This window comes from Bombus affinis, chromosome 5 (genome assembly GCF_024516045.1).
Source record: "Bombus affinis isolate iyBomAffi1 chromosome 5, iyBomAffi1.2, whole genome shotgun sequence".
NCBI classification, from domain to species: domain Eukaryota; kingdom Metazoa; phylum Arthropoda; class Insecta; order Hymenoptera; family Apidae; genus Bombus; species Bombus affinis.
The window spans coordinates 8,139,065-8,162,982 of record NC_066348.1 but is presented as its reverse complement, the minus strand read 5'-3'; the positions used below and the strand labels follow the sequence as shown (position 1 = coordinate 8,162,982).

Here is a 23,918-nt window from a genome sequence, read left to right as displayed (position 1 = left end):
AAATAAAGACTTGTTTTTCCTATTGTAAACCTAACACCAGATACTATGAATATTTTATATATCCTTGTATATTATATACATCCTCGACGCTACTGTATCTTTAAATAACTCATAAAGGTATAATTTATAATAATTTTATGGATTCCAAACTTACTTAATAAATGTATGCATCTATTGCATCTATGACATTTTTTATTCAGAACAACTTCCCAAATATACCTATTAATAAAACTTGTCAATTTCATTATAGAACACCCTGTATGTATATATTCTCGTGTATATTCACCTGGTTAACACCGTACGGGACATGTGGATACGCGCGTGTGCAAGGGACGACTTGCATCCACGAGGATGCAGTCGATGCATCGCGACCAGCTGAAACGTCCGGTGCAACTTTATCGCAGCTGATCGTGGATCGGATTCGAGGCGACGCGACGTGGGAGTCGCAGGTATGCAACGTGAACACGTCGTCGTGTCCCAGTAATGGTACTTGGTATTTGGTGGTCTATTTCCTATTTCTATTATTTGAATAAAAAATTGTTCAATATTTTTATATAAAGTTTTGTTGTAAAAATGTTATTATGAATTTTATTACAAATCCTCTTGTAACTAATGGACCATTGCTAGTATTACAATTAGGAAATTGGGCGGAGTTAGATCGGACATACCAGTCAAATATTTAAAGCGAATTTTTTCAAAACCAAAAGCTTGTATCGAAAAATGTTATTCCACGTTTTTGATTTATTTTTTCATGTAGAATCACTGTTTTGTCTAGTTGGATTATGTCGTTCGGTTTTAGTACATAAAACCACATTTCCTCATGATGTACCAATTTCGATTTTCTAGTGCATTCGCTAACAGTAATTATTCCATGCATACTAATTGGGTTACGAAGCTCGAGCACAAGAAACTCTAATCTCCGTCGAGCTACAAACTTAATATTCTCTGTTAAACACCAATTAACTTAGGCCCTTGGGATACGTATTTTTCCCTTGTTTACTGATAAAAAATGATCAAAACTGTTCACAATGAAAATTTCTTAACTAGGAAGAAAGTGATGTCTTTTCTAAAAACAAAGCAAACGCTTAGAATAAATGATGTTAGAAAAAAGAATTAGGTTTAAATTGAGTTCGAACCAAGTTTATTTCAATGCCAAGAGATAAAAGATTTGCAATTAATTTTAATATTCATGGTTACGAGATTTTTCCCATCCAAAATCATATTTTATTGCGCTATAACTGTCAATGTTTCGATTCTTCTTAGATATGAATTGCAAATTGACAATTTTGCGTTGAGCATTAAAACATTGAGGTCACGCAACTTGATATGAGAATAGAAATTGACTAAAAGGAAAATATTTGAAATCCATTTTAAGCTAAGAAAAAACTTTACCTATTTATAAAATTCGACTGTTATTTCGTAGCAAAGAAGCTTCAAAAACCAAAACTGTCTCCTACTACTTTACTTTGACAATTTTATTAAATAATCAAATATTATCTGAAAGTTACTCAGAATAAGGGCTATGTGTAGTATAATATACAGGGTGTTAAAAAATATGTGGGACACTTTTAGAGCATCTCAACGCCGAAACACGCGCAAAAGTCGACGTAAGAAAATAGTGAGGCTTTTCTAAAATAAATATACACCGCTCGCCAAAAAAATTGCAACACCCTCGTGCAATTTCGTACGCGGGATGTTGCAAATCTTTTGGCAAGCAGTGTATAACGTATTTAATTATAAAAAATACTTAATTATATAAATACGCATATTTACGATATACGATATACGAAAACTAAAATATTTACGTAATTTACATAATTAATTCAAAGATAGAAACCTCAAAAACCATTACACAACTATCAAACAGCTAGAAACTGCGCGATAATAGACGGTTCAAGCTGTATCAATTCAAGTCAAGCAGAGTTTGCGAGATCTTTCTCTTTCTGTTTCTCAAAAGTATTATTATGAATGGTGACGATGGAACGTCCGGTCGAAAATCTCGACGACGAGCGAAAGTATGGCGGAATCGAGGCAAGGCGCGTCAATTGCCGCGCGTTATGAGAAAATAAGCACGTACGTACGTGACACGGGCCCGGAGGAGTAGCCAGAATTGACCCCCGCGCTTAAAGGTCAGTGCGACGCGGTGCTAACGACTCGATAACCACCATGATTGTACATATATTGGCCATCTTATCAAACGGCGCGCCGTGGGCATTAAATCCTATCACTTTCCCCTCGTGACTCTTTCGCGCCGCCGCCATAGTCATCGTCATCGTCGTCGTCGTCTTTCGTCGCCGTCGAGGGATCGTTTCTCTGCTCGATTTTCTCGTCGACAACCTCGCCAGTGGGGGCGAAATTGAAGAAATTGAGATACTCCTGGCAGTAAAACGTTGGAGTTTAACCCTTAACTACAGACGTCCGTGTTTTTGCCATTAGCGCAGAATATTTGATAGTCTCTGATGTTACTCGGCGAGTTGATTTGTTAAATTATTGTCTTATTTTAAGCTACATTATTAAGCTATTTCAAGTTAATGCAATGTGAAGTTAATACAGTCGTTGAGGGTTTCGACGATCGAACACATACAAATGGGAAAATTCCTTTTTTTAATATCCTAGCTAGTTAACGGGTGTTTCTAATAGCACAGAGTGTTTGATGATCTCTGATACGACTTGGTGAATTTGTTTGTTAAAATATTGCACCATGTTGTATTATAAATTGTCTTAATCGTTTGTTAAGGCTTTTGATAATGAAAGATGCAGAAGAGATGAAAAGTTCCTTTGCGAGGCACACACGAACCATGAAATTTCTCTTTACAAGATACACAGATGACGAAATTTTTCCGTTTAAGTTCCCTCATTGGAATATGGTAATGAAATAAAAGTCGACATTCTTCCGAGAAACAGTGTGAGACTGCTGTTTGTAGTTAATTTTTGCAGAACCGAATTTTGTTTTACATTCGGTAAAAGATATTTGTTTATCGATTATAAATAATCGTAAAGTATTTTCTCTGATAATTTTACGAAATAGACATAAAAAATACACCGATGTTGATATTGTTATTTAAAATCATTTTTAACGGAAACAAATACATTTATTGATTCGTTATTTATAACTATGTGAAGATTTAAATTAAGATTAATTTAATAATTTAAGGTTAATCCTTTGTTTACCACAAATTCGTGCATACTTCGTGGTATCGATACGATTCCAAGGAGAATTTTGTTAATTTTACTTTCCTTTGGATGCAACGTTCTGCAAAGGATTGGAGACGCGGTTTCAAGAAGTGGAAAGAACAGCTGTGTTTGGTTTTGATCAACGTTTCCAAACTCTCTCTCTGTGGAACTCGTAATTCATATCGTCTATCGTTTGCTCGTGTCTTGCAGAAGTCATTTTGAGGAATTCGAGTAGTACTTAAATTTAGAAAATATTTTCTTGAAATAATGCAGGCAGCCTTGTTGTCACTTCGAAACGATATTGAAGAATCTGACTTATGATCGTTCGAATTGTAATTTAAAAATTATTTCTTCTTTGTCCGAATTATAATTTAAGCTGTATAATTAAATCTCAATGTTATATCTTAATAATGACGCGAAGATGAAGGTTTAAACGGTTTTTCAAACGATGAAGTAGCTGCACTAGCTTTCGCGATTACGAATTCCATTTCTTATTATTGTAGGTCAGCTTTTATAAATGAAATTTACCGCTTCATGATGCTCTGCTATACATAGTTGCAATGATCACGAAGAACGAGATCATTACAGATCCTTTTATCCGTAATTTTGTAATTAAGTTACATCCTGTCAAAATGAGACACACGGTATGAGTCACGAGAAACAGGACACCTAAATATCTCCGTCGAAGATGCTGCACGAAAAAAGTTGCACTATTCAAGATGACAAATATGGTATAATGTATAAATAAATTTTTCGTTTCACGCGATTTTCAATGTTATTTTGAAGGTCATCAATGTTATTTTTTTAACTTGAATCTTATAGTCTTCTACGTGGCTAGTGCGAAGATGAGTTCAACAAACCATCGCTTTCCTATGTGATGACCTAATACGTTATACTATAAAATTCAGACATTAGCTCGCCATAAAGAAACTCACCATAAACCAACCAACTCTCACACAGTAACATCATCTCTTAGATATCCTACGTATTATAATTAAACTACAGATGCAAATTTATGTAAATTTGTATTAGTACAAATACAGCAAAATGGAAATCTACATCTAAAGGCTTATTTCACCTTCTAAATATTATAATAAATATTTTATTTTAAATACTCGGTGTATTTTTGCATATAACATACTGTTCAAAAATTGTAGAACATCTTTTATTTCTAATAAAATTTCAGTATTTGATGTAGATTATTAAGCAAATTTGCATCCCAAACATACATGAAAAATTGTTAAAAAAAAAAAAAAACTACCTAAGTTGAACCAAGAGATGCTACAATTGTTTCATGGAAAAATTTTGTTAAACATTATAATAGTATCTGATAAGACCGACCTCGTATCCCACGGCCTGTAGCAGATTCTTTTCCCCAATTTTTTCGCGCACGTTTTTCGTCCCAGATCCACAGACTGTGCTGTAGGCGTGGCCTTGTGCGCAGAATTTTAACCGATGCGACGATAAGTTCAAACGAACGCGATAACCGGAATGAAAATTCTTCTCGAAACACCGCACGTCTTTCTTCCTTGAGTCAATTGCACACACATACACAAGCATAGACATACCTCTTTACATCTGTTTTATTCCTCGTACGTAAGGAAGAGAAAGCTAGAGGATCCTTTAAATTTCGCGGCTCGTAATCACGTCGTAAATCAAACGGATTCTTTTGATTGAAAACAATCTTGGTTGCTCGACGAACTGGTGGGTCTGGTTACAGAAGACGCGGCCCCACACCGACTGCGTCGAGCTTGATTTATCAAGGTGCTACTATAAATAATTAGCTGCCCGTTGACAGCATTCGCCACTTTCTAATTCCGTGCCTCCACCTAACATTTGTTTCTCTTTTCTTTGCTTAAGGTACAAGATTGAATAATATATTGGTTTGGATGTTTTGATTTATTTTGGTCGATTGATGTTTGCAGCCTAGGCTAAGCATCTTTTAGCGACTGATTTCTTTTGTAAAATCCAATCCTATATTTTTAACTAAATTTAACATTTATCCAGAAACAAAAAATTCACATCAATCACTTTGAAACTCCAGCCAATCTGAGAATTGCCAAACACAATTCAAACCGAATAACCATATGCTTGCTCGCAAAGTCCATCAAATTCTGTACCTAAACTCCAGTGACTTGCCAATGTCTTTCCAACAGCTAGTTTAAGTAGCTATCATCTATTCAAAATCTAAAAATTCACACCAGTGACATTGAAACTTCAGCTAATCTCTAATAGCCATCAAACATAAATCAATCTGAATAACCATACCTTCAATTATAAAATCTATCGAGTTTTGTATTCAGTAATTTTCCAATCTTTCTAACGCTTAACTACCTACCTATCTATACAAAGTCCAAAAATTCACATCAGTGACCTTGAAACTTCAGCCATTCTGAAAGCTACCAAACATAAATCAACCTGAAAAACTATGTCTTCGATTACAAAATCCATCAAGTTTTGTATCCAGTAACTTCCCAACACTTGGCTACCTACCTATCTATGCAAAGTCCAAAAATTCACATCAGTGACTTTGAAACTTCAGCCATTCTGAAAGCTACCAAACATAAATCAACCTGAAAAACCATATCTTCAATCACAAAATGTATCAAGTTTTGTATCCAGTAACTTTCCAACCAACTGCAATATCTTTCCAACACCTAGCTATCTATCTATCCACGCAGAATCCAAAAATTCACATCAGTAAGCTTGAAACTGCAGCCAATTTCAAAGCTACCAAACACAATTCAACCTAAATAACCTTGCTGTCGCTCGCAAAGCCCATCAAGTTCCATAGCCAAACCGCAGTGACTTTCCAATATCTTTCCATCATTGGGAACGTAGCGACGTTTAAACGAGAACAGCAATCGTTGGCGAATATTGAAAGCGTCGCGTGGGAACAATGGGCCAGCGATTATTCCTCGCCTTGGATCCGGATTAACCGTGCCGGAAATGAATTTCGTGTCGCGAACCAGCCTACCAATAGTTCCAGCCAACCTGTCCCCTCTCTTTTTTGCACTTTATTGCCTTTCCATCGATCGTAACGGGTTAGAAACGTGGCGCGTCCTCCGACCCATTGAAACACAGCCCTAATGATTACGTCGAACGAAGACTGCGTCTTTGCTCTCGTAAACAAACGTTTTACGACGGGATGCGACGAGATACGCATCATCGACGAGACTTTTAATAGTTGGACGTCGGCTGCGTTGCAATAATCGTGTCAACGGGAACGTTTATTGCCTCCAGCTGGCCAGCTTTTCGGAACTGGTCAGGAATTTGATGACGAAGGAACGAGACTCGAACGTTGATTAAAACGTGGTTTACTCGTGCCTTTTACGCATTCCCCTCGCTTGGAAATAAACAGTGGATACGTTTCCCGGCGAACGTTTTCAAATATGACTCTCCACGATGATGTAAGAGTTCCGGTGAATGTTTGATTTTGGTGCGCGTAGAATCGTGGACGAGGTATTTAACATTTAACAGAAGATATGCAATCTATTTTTTAAATTCTTTCGATTAGCTGACGCCTATTATTGTCATGCGACTGCACAGAAAAGTTTCATCTTCCTATCGTATGCGCTGTGTACAATTTTCGTAATTTTATTAGCACTTTAACGAGACACGACTGTCACGATTCTATTGATAAAACTTCGATCATAAAATGTATACAAAATTTGCAAGATATGTATTTATTCCAAACGTATGTTTAATAAAAGCTTGATACATTTATATATAAATATTCATGATCTACTTTTATTGATCTCTGGATTATTTGTGCGACGATCTTTATGACGTGAATCGACGGTTTGACGTCCCTAAACGTCGAAAGCGAGAAACATATATTGACGTTTCCCATTTTATAAACGTCAAGGAGGGACACGCGAGAAAGTCGACGTTGTTCATCTTATAGACATTGACATATCCTCGAAAAATATGCGGAAAATGGGGTAAGATTTATTTCACGGTCCACCGTCAGCCATGTAACAATATCTTACGAAATATTCTCGTATAAATATTTATATAAATATTTGTATAAATAACGCACATGTTTAGATACGATACCGTTTATATGGACCACCCTGTATATAGGGGTTCTTACATGCCGGAGACCGCCTCGCGCCCGTACAGAAATAGCCTTACAGCCCGACGTGTTATGCGGTCTATCGGTGTGCCGCTGCTCGGCAGTCCGCTTGCTTTTCCCGCGATCCTGCATCCTTCTGTGCACGATCCTCACGGGAGGACTCCTCCTATCCCTCGTGCACGAGATTTTCGCGATTACGGGACCGAAAGGGAAAGGCTTCCATTCGAGGAGAATCGCAGGTTCAACGACTCGGTCCGTCTCTTTTCTTGGATGGAAAGCAAAGAAATGATATTTGTAGAAGTTGAACGAAGTATGCACTTTTGGGAATTAGAAAGGAACGTCGAAGCAAGAAGAGAAGTAACGCTTGACAGAAATTCTTCCAATTTGTTCGATTGACATTTTTAAATCGCTTCATCTTCGCCTGACCTTTAACTTGCCGATTGTTGAAAACGCACGTTGGATCATCTCAACCTGATTATCCCGTGAAACTATGAAGAATAATCGACGAGCATGCTTTTTTCATACGATTACGATTGATAACAATGTAATTGGGAAGTAAAAAGAGTTAGAAGCACAGAACTTGTAATGGACATGAGCAAGTATACTAACACCTATGCTGGCCAGTGTATAGCTATTGTAAAAATTCTTACGTCGCTGTTAGATTGTAAGAACAGAGTTCAAAGTATTATCAGTACGAAAGAAGATTCACACGGTTGCTATGAATAATTATAGAAAAGAAAAGACCAGGCTTATTTATATGAAATCAAATGAACCTTCCAACGTGTTCGTTGAGATGAAGATTTCAAGATCTCAGTAGACCCAAGGAAATTCCATATATATTGCGATAGAAACTTTTCGTAACTCCTCTAAACCTAATCCAAAGTAATCGTATCCATCGGAGAATTACGCCAGTCGCGACAACTCCAATAAGGTTGTCTGTTCACCTATCGTCTGAACTCATAAGCAATCGCTGCTCAGTATCTCTATATAATATAACATATTAGAGATATATAGGTGCATGAAATGTGGTCGCAAGCTCGCTGTATGTTGCAGTAGCTTCTTTGTTATCGCTCTTGTTGCCGTCCCAGTTTCTTCGGTCCGATACACGCAGTGCGTTTCAATACTGGCGCACAATACTGTCGCTTTGAGCTGTGCCCGTTGAAACAATGACACGATCCGCCCGACGATAGCCGTACGTCGCCGTTTGAACCGATTAGTTCAATATTTTTCCTTTTTCGACAACTCGCTGACAGTGTGACGCAAACTTTTCTCGCGCGTTATAGAGCAAGATAGGATTGTTCGAGTCAATGGAATAGACATTGGACCGAGCTAAGCAACCTGAGCCAAGTAGTCATCAAATTTTGTTGCTGCGAGCATTTTTCCAGCGATCGACGGTTAAAAATTGTAAAAATTACATCAAAGCTAGGAAAATTCCGTTTTACCATTGATAACCCGAATATTTTGTCAGACAATTTGAAGACGAAGACGAGACTCGTTTTTGCTCTTCCTACGTCAACATTGATCTTCGCAACACCGTCAAGCGAACATTTCAAAATCTCGGCAAACGCAAAAATGTTTTATCCATTGATAATAGCCATTTTATCACCAAGCTAAGTTAGAATATTCCATCAGAAAATTAGAAGACGAAGATGAAACTTGTTTTTGTTCTTCGCAATATCATCACTCTAATACAAATTCGAAGAACCCATTCGAAGAAAATTCCATCTTACCATCGTTGATTGCGTTAGTCGATCAATTCGAATGATCCAGGCATTTACATTTTTACACACGCAGTTTTCGTTGTAAATTTCTACCGTTGATCCGTAAACTAATCCGTTTCTTTGCATCTTTCGATCCATTAAATAGGTTTCAGTGGCGAAAAAATCAAATGAATTTCGTTCTACGACTGGCTCTATGAGTCGGCTACGTTATGCGACTGTTCACACGACTGCAATACACAGTTCTTGTATCTGAGAATGGAAAAAACGACGCACGAAATCGGTCACCGTGGTTCACACTTTTTTCCGATAGTCGCGAACAGTCGCGGCGATTCTACTCGGTTGTTAGCGGTTCTTTTTTCCCCACCGATTGCCAACTGGAAAGGTGATTGATCGTTAGGGAAACTTCTCTTTTGTAGATTGGAAGCGTTTTATCTCGATATTGGTACAATAGACTATTTTGTTTTCGTCTATTACGTATAGCCGAAAACTCTGATAAAACAAACAGACTTGTTTGCGCAAGTTCGCTCATCGCGAGAAGATAACACGAACGATAGTACATTTTAAAGCAAATTTAAAAAGCTACATTTGCAACACCATCGCCCTTTTCCCGCTGTTGATTCATAGAGTTGATCGACGTGACTTTCCAACGCCTCATATATCATCGCCCTAACTTTTAATTCTAACCGTTCTAACTTCATTTCTACAAAAAAAGTGTAATTAACCAATCCAAATATATCTCAATTTATGATAATACGTCGAAAGTTTGACTCAGAGAGCATCAAACATTCGGTTCGCTTGGATTTTTCCTAATTCCAATCGTTTGATCGTACTAAACCTCATCTGCCTAACTTTAAACTTAATTCTCTCGGTTTACAAGCTAATGGAGATAGAACGGTGAAGAACTAGAACGACGATATGTAGATCCCAATGGAATTCGATGCTCCGTCGTTCCACCGTCTTTAAACCTTCCAGACTTATTTACAACGAAGCAAAACCACGTTCCCTCTTATCCACCCTCTATTCGAAGTCTCGTGGCCCTGCTTGGAGGCAACGAACGGAGAAGGAGCGCACTTGTCGCGCACTTGGCACAGGCGACGATGGTTCCCCTGGTGCTCCTGAGGAAGAAGAAACCCGACTCTCTGCCTACGACGAGCGACGGCGACGAACATTGGCTCCAGGTCCTAATCCCGGGCTAAGTTACGACGCATAAAAGTCATGAGAAATAACCGTGGCTGGTATATCCACGTTGAAACGAGCGGCGCCCGCCCGTATCTCGACCAGCCACGAAAGAACGTCGACGTTTTGGGAGAAACTACATCGTCACGTGGTATACAGAGTGTCTTGTAACTGGTGCGTACGAAGATCAGAGAAGAACAACGTGATAAGTATATTTTCGTTGATTTATTGTCAAACAGTAGGATTTTAGTATCATGATATAACGGAGAATGAGAATCATCTGTTAGGTTCGAAGATGTCGAGCCTATCAAAATAATTTTTATTTTATCAATGTTTGTAATGTATATTTATAGATGGTATAGTTATCGAGACAGGTAGTATTTTAATATATTTCTTTAGTATACTGCTTGTAATTTCTTGTCTCGCATATGCTACGGATCACTGTAACAATTTAACGAAAGGTCTACGAGAAAATCAGTTCTTCAAACTAACAATTGCCAAATACATATTACACGTAAAATTTCACTATTTCGGGTTAAACCGAGTATCACGTTATTAAACGTCCAACCAGATCCTCTAAACAGCTGCTATAAAAATGCCAAAGCAAAGAATCAGATACGAGCAGATTCGGCAAACGCATGAAATCGATTACGCGTATCCAAGAACAAACTGCACATAAGATTTCACTATTTCACATCAAAGTCGGTATCGCACCATTAAGTAACCAAGCAAATCCACCAAGTGGCTAATACAGATATCGTAAACGAAAAAATCAAACGCGTGCAGAGCCAGCAAACATACAAATCCAATCGCACGTGCAAACATTCAAATACAAATTCTACATAAGATTTCACCATTCCGCATCAAACTCGGTATTAGCCCATTAAGTAACCAACCAAATCCATTAAGTAGCCGCTACAAAAATGCCAAGCGAGAAAGATCCAACGCGTACATATCCAGCAAACGTATAAATCCAATCGCACGTTCAAACATCCAAATACAAGTAAAGCGTAAAAATTCGCTTCACAACCAACTGAATCCACCAAACATCTTGCTGCGAAACAGCAAAGATGCGAAAACGAGCAATCACCTCATACCCATCGAACGTAGGACAGTAAATTTCTGGAAAACAACCCTCTACGCAATCAAACTTCGTTCCACCTTTCCATCTTCATTTTTCGTGAAAAACGAAATTCCCCCTTGTAATCTGCGTATACTGTACGTGCATGGGAGCACAACTACAGGACACCATGTATATCTGAAACGAGGGAGAAAGTTTCCACTGCTGGTTTCGAGCCCTCGAGACCACGGACAGCCGAGCAAGAGAGAAACGAAGACAAAAACGATGATGATGAAGAGGGAAGAAGCAAAGTCTCGAGAGCAAAGAGATCAGAAGAGGAGAGAGGAGAGAGACTTAGAGAGAAAGAGAGACGTCCACGGCGCCGGTCGTTGGCCCGTTGACGCAGGTATATACACCAACGCCTAACGGAGTGTACACGTCCGTGTTATGTACTTGCATTCGCCGAGTCAAGGATGCGATTTGCATACGGTCATCGGATGTCTCTACGTTCGCACCAGAGCCACACTGACGTCTGGTATTCCGCTCTCTGTCGTTGGCCCGTTCATACGAATACGCACACGGAATAAATAGCGGCTTTGGTGAAGCAACGCGAATGTGTGCAAGCACTAACGTAGCTGCGCTTGTATTAGGGACGGTCGATATCAACCGTTCTCTTTCTTACTCTTATGCCGGGACGACGTGTTCCGACGGCGTTCGCAGCTACGCGTAATCATAATGAGTCGCGCTCCCGGGCATTATTCTTCGCGTCGCGTGTCCCCCCGCTGGGTGGCTGCCTTTCCTCCTTCCTTCCACCAGCTTACTTTCTTTTTCTTTACCGGTTTTTCACGCCGCGCCTGTAGTTTCCCTACCGATCGTCTTTCTAAAGTTCGCGTGTACCGACGCCGCTCGATCGATTTCCAGAGACGATCGCTTTTGCCTTTGAATTTGGTAGACTTCGAACGTTTCTTTGCTGTTATTCATAGTATTGGATTGGCAATTAAGTGATTGCGGATTTTGTCATTAGGTGGTAATGACAAAATCCGCGATCATTTAGTTGCCAAGCCAATAGAACAGCATTTTATATGAATCATATTTATGTTTGTCAGTGCTGGATTGAACGAATTTTTGCTGATTGAATCCGTTTATCGAGGTTCATATTATGTGAATTGAAGAAGAAGAATTGGTAGTTGGAGCAGCCAGTTACGCGTTATACAGTGAACTCCAATTGTGTGAGACAAATATTTGTCCGCTGACAATTTCACACTAATGGATAAGATATATTCAATCGTACAGGTCTAGACAAATTTGTAAGTTAGAAATAAGTTTTATGTGTCCACAAACACGTGTATCGTATGAATGGTGAAACGAATAAGTGTACATATATGATAGTTCGTATTAACGGAGTTCTAGCATATGGTAAATTCGAAGATGCAAAGTGCACGGAGTTCACGTGATATGCAAATGAACGGAATCATTTTCAACGTATCATTTGAATGATATTGTTTTGAAGAAACGTCTCTTGTTTCAACGTTTCGATTGATTAGGCAACGTTTCTCTGAATAATTTCTCCGAACGAATATTTAATTACCGAAACAAAATTTCATTTCCATTTTAGATTGAACGCGAAATCTGAACGGAACTGAATAAAACTGAAAGACTTCGGCTGAAAGCAAAGGATCGTTATGTAGTAACGTTCCGAAATACACCTTGACTTATCGGAGTTAAAAGCTCGGCGAGTCGTAGAAGAGACAGGGATTCGATAACGACCCAAAGATAAGGTAACTCAGGTTTTCTAGTTATCTTAGTTGCGTTAATACTAGTTTATGGCTGGTCTATTCCGTGGTGGAACACTTTACCCAGTGAACTCACGCTTAATTACGACGTCTACCTCTATCCTGAAGAAGAAATATCTTCAACGAACTCAGCCTCGTATCTTTCTAAAGATACGAAAATATATTTTCAAAGATTTCGTCATTAAAAGCGAATTTTACTCCAATAGAAATTTCTTCCAAATTATCTAAATATTCTTTTGAAATAATAATACAGATAGTAGCTAATTGACATTTTATAGATACGCTTGGTAAACAAAAATTTAATCTCGTCGAACTCTAAACGATCAAACAATTCTGTTAAACAATAAGCTTGTAAAATAATCTTGATAATCTCCGATCATATTTTATCGTTCGTCGAAAACTGAACATTCTGTACGTTACAATCTCTTCCCTGCTACGATCCTCCAATTTTTACATTTCTATCTCGCTTTGAATTTTCCCCAACAAATTGCAACATCTTAGGAAGATGTTCAGCACGAAATTACAACGAGAAATCACGCACGCCAATAAGATCTTCTTCGTATTTCGTCCAAATTATGTACGAAGATGTTTTTTAACGTTAGAAAGATATAATTGCATCGAAAATAACCGAAAGAACGTAGCAGGTAAAAACGTATTACACCGATCCATTCGACGTTGCACGTCGATCGTCATTCGTCCCTTCCATTCGCCCTTCATCCCCATATTTCAAACATAATTAGCATCCTCGAAGGACTTGTTCTCAACTCCCATTAACGAACAACGAAAAAAAAGAAAAACACCGTATCTCTAATAAACGGGTAATTATCAATCGGAGGAAAAATTGGAAAGCAATGTTCAGCGGTTCGTAAGGCTGCAAGTCGCGCGATACAAATAAGCTGATCGTGTGGGACGACGAGAAAGACAATTTTAGACGCGAGACCGAATTTAACGGCACGACACGATGATATCGTAAATCGGGCCGAAAGCATGGCAGCTCTCGTGTCATAATTTCATTCTCGACGCGGCTTCTCGAGGACGCGGCATCGGCTCGTAAATAATCCTGCGAAAGATAGGTCTGTAACGTACGTATGTAGCGCAATGATTTTGCGAGAAATTTGGTTCGCTTCGCGTGTAAATTGCACGACATTCGCATCGTAATCGAATGGATTCATTATTGTGGTGGATGATAGTACATGATTAAGGAAGATGTACGTACGTACTGTAACGAGAAACAAGAACAGAGAGAAGATGATGATATAGAACGGAAGAGCGAAAGAAAATGGACTTCTGGATAAAAGGATATTCCTTTTATGGTTGGCGCCTTTTTCTATATCGAAAAATTGCCTCATTTTCTGTCATTAATAAAATGACAGGAATTATTATTCTCGTTAAGAGATATAATTGTTCGCAAGTTTTCGATTCTGCGTTTTGCTTAAAATAGTAACAAATGTTCTTTAGCGATTATTTTCAAAACAGTGTACTTATAACAGATATAATTATTCGCAAGTTTTTGTCTTTAAATAAAGGTGAATGGTTTTTTAATGATATTTTAATCGAAATTGATTCGTCGTACGCGATTATTTTTTTTTTTTATGCATAAAAATACCATTATCGTTATAGCCTATTCTTTTAAATAGAAATTTATTTTATCCGTTGTGTCTTACCTTCTACTTCGAATATTTTATTTTTATTCGTCGCTGTATATCATACGCGTTCTGTATATCTTCAAATTTTTCATTTTGCCATGCACAAACATCGCCCGTTTAATAACTACACAACGATAATAGCGGATTTTTCAGATTATGTTCTTACGTATAGGTCGGACCACTTCTGTCGTCAAAATTTGGCGGCGGACGGAAGGCAGAGTCTCGTTTAAAATACTTGGAACGACAGACGTGGACGATGGAACAACGACGACGGAGAGCACACGCCAATCACAGTCGAACGCCAATCGTCGACTAAATTCGGCGGAGTTACACTTTCGAATTTGGCAGCACGACGGAACGTGACTTCCGTTTCTTCGTACTCGGCCTCTCTGCCACGCGTCCTTGGCTTCTTCTATCTTTTTCTTCCTCGTTTTATTCATTCTCTTTCAACTTCTCTCTGGGATCCTCTCCGCGGAACTCGAAACGGAAGGCGTGTGCGCTCACACAACGTGCTCGTGTAACAACGAGCGATAGATAACTATAATAAACTCGCCACACTCTCCTAAGAGAGACGAAGAGAAGAAGAAAGAGCGTGTGTGGCGTGGCTCGCGTGAGGTAGGTCAGCGTCCCACACTCGATGCCGGAGGAATCCCTGGCACACTCCTATTTCGTTCCAGAACGAGACACCATATACTAGTTTTAGTAATCTAGTTGCAGTTCGGTTATTATTTCGCCGGTCTCTTTGATGATTCCTGTAGCGATGAGCGTTTGACAGTTTTACGAGATACTTTGGTCGAATTTTACTCTTTGGATCCGGGTGTTTATATTAGACATTCTTAGGAAGATTCCTACGCCGAATTTTATTCTGTGCACGAGACGTTGTTAGACATTTTTTGGCGGATCTTTTTCTTCGATTTCATCGAATTTTATTCTCTCCATGATGAGTGATATATTGGATATTTGTTTGGTAGTTTCTTTCGCTAAATTTTATTCTTTGGTCGATGCGTTGTTAGACATCTTTTGGCAGATCCTTCTGTTAAATCTTATCAAATTTTATTCTTCGCGCGATAGGTACTATATTAGAGTCTTTGTTGGTAATTTTCTTGCTAAACTTCTGATGAGTATTTTATTCCTTGAAATACTTCATATTTGTGTATTATATATTTTGTGAACATCATATGGTTTGTTTGTTAATGTTAATGTATTATTGTATTCTACCAATGTCCTATTGTAATGTACTAAATGATAAGAAGATGGTGAAAGATAATTAACGTCTGATCGTGTCTTCTTTAAAGATTCTCATAATGATGAGTGTTTGACAGCTTGTAGCAAATTATTTTACCAAATTTTCGGTTTCGGTTTAGTAAAAAATACCAATGTATTATTAGATGTAGAAAATAGTAGAAGTTAATTTCAGCTGTGTAACTTATCTCTTCTTTCTTTATATATACATCAATTCCTTCTTCTTTATTTTTCTTTTCTTCTTTTACTTCAAACAAATTATTTTTGAAATTTCTATTTAATACATTTAACTACACAGTGATAGTTCTTGTTTCGATGCTACATCAAACTGGACGATTCCTCGTGTTCGTTGCTTTCCACGAGGAAAATCACTCTCTAACGGGACGGATTAGTCGAGAAGCGGGTCAGTGTCACTCTCACGGGAGAAATCATTCTCGGTACCCTTCACTCGTATGACAAAACTATTAAAATTCCGAGTAATCACACGGTGCCATCCAGAGTGACCATCGAAGAAACGAATCCAAGGTAGATACATGCGGCCTTCCACGGTCGTTTCACCGAAACGAATGTTTCTATCTCCGTAATTATGTTCTTCGCAAACCGAGTCATACAAGAATAATTCTAGACTTGCCCTTACCATTGCAATTATTCTACGCCATTTCTGTCTACGCATGCACTAAAAATAAAGTAATTTTGTCGTTCGAGGAAAAGCTAGATTCACGGGAAAAACAGGTAATTAATTGTTTCAGAGAAGAGTGAGCAAAAGTGAATAAGTATGATTGGTCTTTGACTTTTTACGGATATCTCTCTATGTTACTTGGTATAGTTTTACGTTGTTACGAACATACTATACCGTGACACAGGCGTATTACGAAAGATTTTAACAAAAGATTCAACATTTTTTTCTTGTTATATTATGGTTGTACGCTATTTTTTAATTTTAGCGTAACAGATGAATATCGCAAGATCCATAAAACGTATAAGTTACTACGAAGGTTTAAGTTTAATGAGCAAGTCTGCTGAACATAAACGAAATTTCGACAGTTCATTATCGAAGTTTCAACGATATAATCGATAATCAAAGGTCAATTTCCTTTAAGAACTTCCTGTTATAATGTTACAATTATGCAACGGTACATTAGTAGGACATAATAATATATTAACGACAGAGCAATATGAACACAGGCATTAGATTCCTAGTTTTTATTATTAATTTAATAGTAATATTATAAAAAATTAAATAATACAATTAAAGCGAAAATTCCAGAAGCGCGATTTTCCATTTGACATTTCTTTCTACGTAATATACAATTTTCTACATTTCTGCGTGTCACGAATTCCAATCATAATTAATCGAAGCTTTCGTCCGTCAAATAATTAACATTAACAGAAATCTTCTGAAACACGTGTCATGTGTCGAAAGACGTGAATTCTTGATCTTGATCTCCGCAAAGCACACAATACAAAAAAAGAAAAAAATCCATAGAATCACAAGATAAGCATCAGTCAAGTGCTTCAGTACCGAAGTTTCAAAAGCCTCAAAAAAGAGAGTTTACCATTTTATGGACGATTCGTTTACTGCCATATGACCACAGAAATTTCATACCACAAAAATAAAACGTAGAACCGAATAAAAAAAAAAAAGTTTCATTAAATAATAAAAATACATACAGCTACCTTTTATAGTCACTGTACGTATTCACATTCGTTCGAAGATAAACCGATACGCTGATCAGCGCGTCTCATTTTACAATATTAATGAAATTTCAAAATATTTGACAAAAGCATCTAACACTACCGTTCCGAGTCTCCAAACATCGTATTATATTTTAAAATATCACGAGTGTAGAACGACAGCTGTGCCTGTATAATAAACGACAGTTAGACGTGGATAACAAACGACACCTGGAAGAAAAGAAAGTTTCACGAAACGCAGGCGGTATATGGACAAAAGGTTGGAACGAATGTCGCGATACTTTCATCGGCAACAGTATACGTTTCGTCGACGTGGAAGAAAAGGCAGCAGGCATGCGAATACCTCGATGAAGAGGAGGCCCATTCTGAAAATGAATCATTCTCCGTGGCCGAGGACGCCTGACCTGCCTCACGCGACTCCTTCTACCTCTGTCTCTTCGAGACAGACTCGTTTCTACGCGCGCCGGAAAGAGAAGGCTACTCAAACGTGAGCTCGCGCGCGCGCACTCGCTCGAAACAGGCGATCGAGAAACGTCCGGGACGAGGAACGGGCCCGGGCGTATATTCCCTTCTTAAATCAGACGAGCCAGAGGCCAAGGGAGGAATGCAAATGCCTCGTTTAAGACGAATCACGTCACGGAGGCCAGGCCGAAGCAGCGAAAGACCACGCTGAAAATCACAAGGTGCAGCCGAACAATGCTCAAGCATTCGGTGTTTGTCTTTTGTTCGAGGCGCTTCTTATTCAGGGAGCAAGTCGTGCCTCGTAGCCGTGGAACAAATTTATGGTTAATAACTCGTCCGGACGAGGGACGTCGTTCCGTCGACCGGCTTTTGACTCGCAGGACCCTGATTCGCCACCGGCGCGCACACGGAATTCCAGAGAGACTGGCAAACAAGGAATTTTGTATGTTTCGTGTGTTTACATAGGACGTGGAGCACGTTTTAGGAGGAACTGGGTCTGTGGGCTTTCGTAGGTCTGCGAGCAGACTGAGCATTTCACGAAGATACGCGTTTCCGTGGCTACGATCGAGAAACGAACGTGAAACAGTGGTAGTAGCAGCCAACGAATATAGCGATGGGTATATCCCTTTGAATAATTTTGCGCTCTTGAATTTTCTAAAGATCTCAGTTTAGCGTAATTTATGATTCAATCGTGGATCTTTAACGAGGATTTATTTATGCGGATCAGAGACGAGCTTGTGAATGTCCGAAGCTTAACTATCGTGTGTTACGGGCAAAATGAAAAGAAATATCAAGGTGTAACGAGGGGAAAGCGTTTTGCTTTATTGTATTCTATCGATGCTGGAGGTGCATCGGGATAATTAAAGAATGTATCCGACGAAGGTCATCCGAAGCGATCAGAGATAATAAAGCGTTTTTCAATGAGCAATGTAAAAGCGATGCGTAATTCGTTAAAAGCGTTTCTCAAAAATAAGAGCGTACGAGTATGGAACGAGCATGCAACGTCTGCAGACACAGAGAAAAGACACCTGCATCCAGGCATAAATAATCCCATGAAACGAGCACGCATATATCATAGCTTTAACTGTAATGAGTTCGCGATGAATCTTCCAAGACCAGGGCGTCTCCTTGCCCCTTGCTAACCAACAAAGTAGACAAGTATATATCGAGTAGAGATCGCGAAGACCGTAAATAGGTATCGAGGCGTTATCTAGATCGAAAACTGGATCTTCGGCGCTAAGTCGTCGCTTGTATTAACGTAATATTTCATTTGTAATTCTTTTTTTTTTTATCGCTTTACGTTATTGAATTGTCGTGTCTTTCTTTCTTTTCGTCGTTCATTCTACCACCTGGATTCTACAATTTTGCGAAGTTTAATCCTTAAAGGCTATCAGAGCAAAATAGCATCGTCATTGTGAAATATCCGACACAGTGACAAAGAGGCGATGTAAAATTTACGATAAATCGAAACTTAAGGAAATCGATAAACATTTTCAACGACGCGGTAAACTGTTGTGCGGTCTTTAATTTTATGGAATTTAAGGAAACTAAAAGCGGAGTCTCGATTATCCAATTTCCATTTAACCGAAGCTGCGTATTATCCGACCTCGAACTGCTTCCAACTTTACAATAATTCCATCTTTTACGAAATTTTAACACGAAGGATACGAAAGCGTAAATAGTCAAGTATTTTGAAACCATTTAAACAAACATTTCCAACCGATCAAATAATTAATTAAACCTAGATACATGCGCAGCGTTACATTATCAAAATGTTTTCTATGATTTTATTCTACGATAGACTTTCCCGTATTATCCGATCACATTACAATCGAGGTTCTATCGTATCTTTAACATTCAAATATTTTTACAATTAAAATAGAAATTTATAAACATAGCGATTAAAAATCGCGTCAGCTGCCTGATCATTGACGACTATAAACTATTTTACAGTATTTTGCTCCTCGATTATATTCGAAAGAAAGTAAAAAGAATCGACACATTTTTAATACATTTCATGATAAACTATTGATTGTTGGCGAGTTAAGAAGTCTACCATAGTCCTTGAAACTATCGTGGATTCGAATGGACGTGCGTTCCCTCGAGTTACATTGAAGGAACGCGACTCGACTGCTGATTACAGAGGCACAGGAACCGAGAGAGTAAATAGAAATGGAGTGGGTATAATACAGGTTCAAGAACGGGCCTGATTGCGTCGAATTTGTACGCATTTGCCGCGATAACCGTGAATGGAGAACGGTGTAAATAAAGCGAATAGCAGAAGGTAGATTGTACAGTAGCCGATTGGACTGTACGCTCGTTGATTCGATCGTGCTATTAGAATCCGTGCATGAAAACATGGGGTTTCACAAGTTGGCAATTAGCCAGCTAAATGTGTAGTATTTTACATATAAATTTCACGTTTACATGTTCGATTATTGTAAAATATGTGAATCTTTGAATACATTCGTTGCTACGAATGTTGCATATCATGTTACGTTTAAGATGGAAATATTAAATATATGCAAATACGTAAATACCGAAACGAAGGATATATTATAAGAAAGAGAAGAAAATATTGTTTAAAAAAAGAAGTATACACCGAGCGATGACGTTAAAACAAATGTTATCACTTAGAGTGAAATTTAATTTATGTTTCTGATAGATGTAATAGCATAATAAGATAAAATAAGGAATAGATGCAATTTCGTGTTTCTAAAGTACTGAAACCTGCGTTTAATGAAATAAGAAGCAAAATTTGAAGCATGATCGATTCGATCTTAAATGCTCTTTGTGGATTTGAATTTGGAACATAATTGTTGATAGAACGATAGATAAAAAAGAGGATAGGTAGTAATCATTGGTGTTCCGTTTATCATTACATTCGATCTGAAATTTGAAGTGTCTCTTTCATAGATCAGAAAATAGAGCACCGAGATAACTGCATTGTTATATATCGATTAAACTGAATATCTCTTGTTTGCTGCTTTCGATCGTCGATACACCAATCGAAAGAGAAATAAAATAAATGGCCACGATTTACGATAGGCGATTCGATAGAATATATTGGAACGATAATCATAATGCACACATCATAATGTACGTATTTCGTATCGATATCAGAAGATAAGAACAATTCGAGACTACCAGAATCTTTAGAATCATCATACGTTGATTACAAAATTCATACTCTTCGTTCGTTATGTCGAACATGATCTATAGAAAGACGATATGAAATAAACGTCGTTCCTATTAAATAGAAAATAAGATTCTCCAATATCTTTAATTCTGACGAATAAATCTTTGAATCGAACGAAGCTTAAAATATATAGAAAGTAATAAGATTAGTAATGAAATTAAAATTAAATTAAAAAGCAATAAAATATATAGAAAATCTTATAGAATAAAATAGAATAAAATAAGGTCTTATGGAAAATACATTCTACATTAAATAGAAATTCAAATTTCCCAAAATTCCTTTCCTTTTGAAGATTAAATCACAAAAGAACTCGTATGTATTAGACAGAAAGGTCGAATGTTTATTTCCCGGAAATGAAATGAAAGTTGCCCGACGATTTTAATTTCAGCAAAAATCAGAAAAATTCCTGGATTGTAATGAGAGAAGGGGCACGGGATAAAGCCGATGATTTCGTTGGTAAAACCAACTGTTCCAAACGGACTGAGCTTGCATGAAATTCATTCGATGCTTCAGCTAAAGCAGCGATCTAACAATGCGTCTGCAGAGTTTCGCGAACGAGACGATGAATCGATTTTCGATAGGAGCACGGCTACAATTTAAGCGAGTATTTTCGTCCAGCCGCATCAGTTGTTTGTTCTTCCACAAATTAAACTCATGACTGGCAATTCAGAAACGGTCGAAGACTTGGGCGATTTTAAAACGAAAAGTTTCGATTCTGAGGAATATCCTACGCTCTCGTAAGTTTATTTATCGCAGGAGGATAATAACATTAAATTATAATTAAGTTATAAATCATATGATATAATAACGAAAAATAGTAAATTCTAAAACAAACTGAAAAGACAATGTTTTTAACGTCATCGTTGTACGTTTCAATTTATGGAATCGATCGATCACTTCTAAACGGTTATATCAATCGATCGATACGTTTTCATGATTTGAAAGAATATCAATAATTTTTCTAATGATACACAAGATTATTTTACGAGAAATAGCAGCGAACTGATTCACGCCACTCGCGATACTCTGTTCTCCGGATAAAAAGCTAAACGATAGTGTAAGATTCTATTGAAACAACAGAGATGAACAACGTCGAACGAAAATACGTACATATATCAACGACACAATTAGAAATCAGAGAAAATAGTATGGTTCGAACGTACGAGATAAAAATATCACTACTTTTTCGAAATATCACATTACCTATGATCGCGAACGATAATTACGGACTCGTAGCTTGGAATATTTATAACAGAGAAATTATAGAGCGACGCAACGCCAATCGTTCATAAATCATTCAATTACTATTCTCATTATCATTTAAACACGACTAACAGTGCTCTTTGCATTCGTGATCAGCGCGCCACTTAGAAAGGAGTTGTCGTTGGGAAAACGTCTAAGCTCCAAACTCGAAAATTACCATCGTGTGAGAACGAAACAGGTTTCGTGGTTTCCTATGTGTGTAAGGGGAACCGCCGTAGAAAACGTTCGGGCGCGTTTGAACGAAAGAAAATAAGCTGGAAAGTGTAACGTGAAAGCGACACCGACTACAGGAATCCTTTCGTAACTTGATTCTAATTGTGACTCGATCCGATAATTTATAGTTGATTACAAGGTTGGCTATGGTTTAAGTCTAAGCCGAATGCTCCAAGTGCGTTCCTGGAAGTCGTTCGGGTCGCAGGTTTCACTGGAAACCAAAGCTCAACCCTAAACAGCCACTCGATCCCTTCTACGCTACTCCAAACACTCGTCATTCATAGGCAACGTACGAGAAGTTCATTCACATCGGACATTCCTCGAGTTCGTTCCTCTCTGGGGTGTTCTTCGTATTTCTTGCGATTATTTCTTCGAAGATATAGTTAAACAAAAGATTTATGTATATGTTAAAAAATTGAATTTTTTTTTTGGAGAAATTAATATGGGAAGAGGATCGAATTTCAGTGAGAGTATTTTGGAAGCTTAAGGAGATTTCTTCTATGGAAACTGTACGTGTTATACGTTTGTTCTTTCTTGGGATGCTTTTTTAATTTCTTAATCCTCTAAGAAAATAATCAGATAAAAATTTATATAGTAATCGAGATCGAATTTCCAGACTTAGATATTCCTTCAGAAAGTCAATATTGAGAAAGTATACAAGTTTCGTGGTATTATCGTGATACTTTAAATCGACTTCTTCCGGTAGAATCATCCCATTGAAAAATTTATTAACGAACTGCTCGAACTTAAATACAACAGTTCATCGAACGCTATAAAAAGAATAACTCGAAAGCTAAACGAATCACTCAGAATCCAAATCGATTCTGGTCTTTCAACAAGCCCTTGATGTTACGTTTGGTATACATAATCAGAGATATATCTTTCAGAATCAGAAGATACAAGGAAAACTAATTTTAAACTTCCAACAACAGCCTATGCGTATCGTTGATCTTTCAAACTTCCCACCAGCCATTGAAAACACGAAAAAATTGTAAAAACCGAGTTCACAAGTCAAAGTGAAGAATAGCGACTCGACTTTTTCAAGAAGATCTCAATCTTAGATCCAGAATACGCAATCGCATAGTATTCTAAAATAGCTAAAGTAACCGACAAGGTAAATCAGTGTGATTTCTCTGTAGCTCAGATATCTCGGCACAAAGTTCTATTGAAACAATTGTTTTTCTCTGGAAATGGAA

The 23,918-nt window shown here is 37.8% G+C and overlaps 1 protein-coding gene across 6 annotated transcripts in view; it reads right to left on the bottom strand.

The window, feature by feature from the left end:
• Positions 1-23,918, bottom strand: part of LOC126916483 (uncharacterized) — a 274,193-nt gene that overhangs the window by 230,956 nt on the left and 19,319 nt on the right. The gene's annotated exons all lie outside the window — the stretch shown is intronic.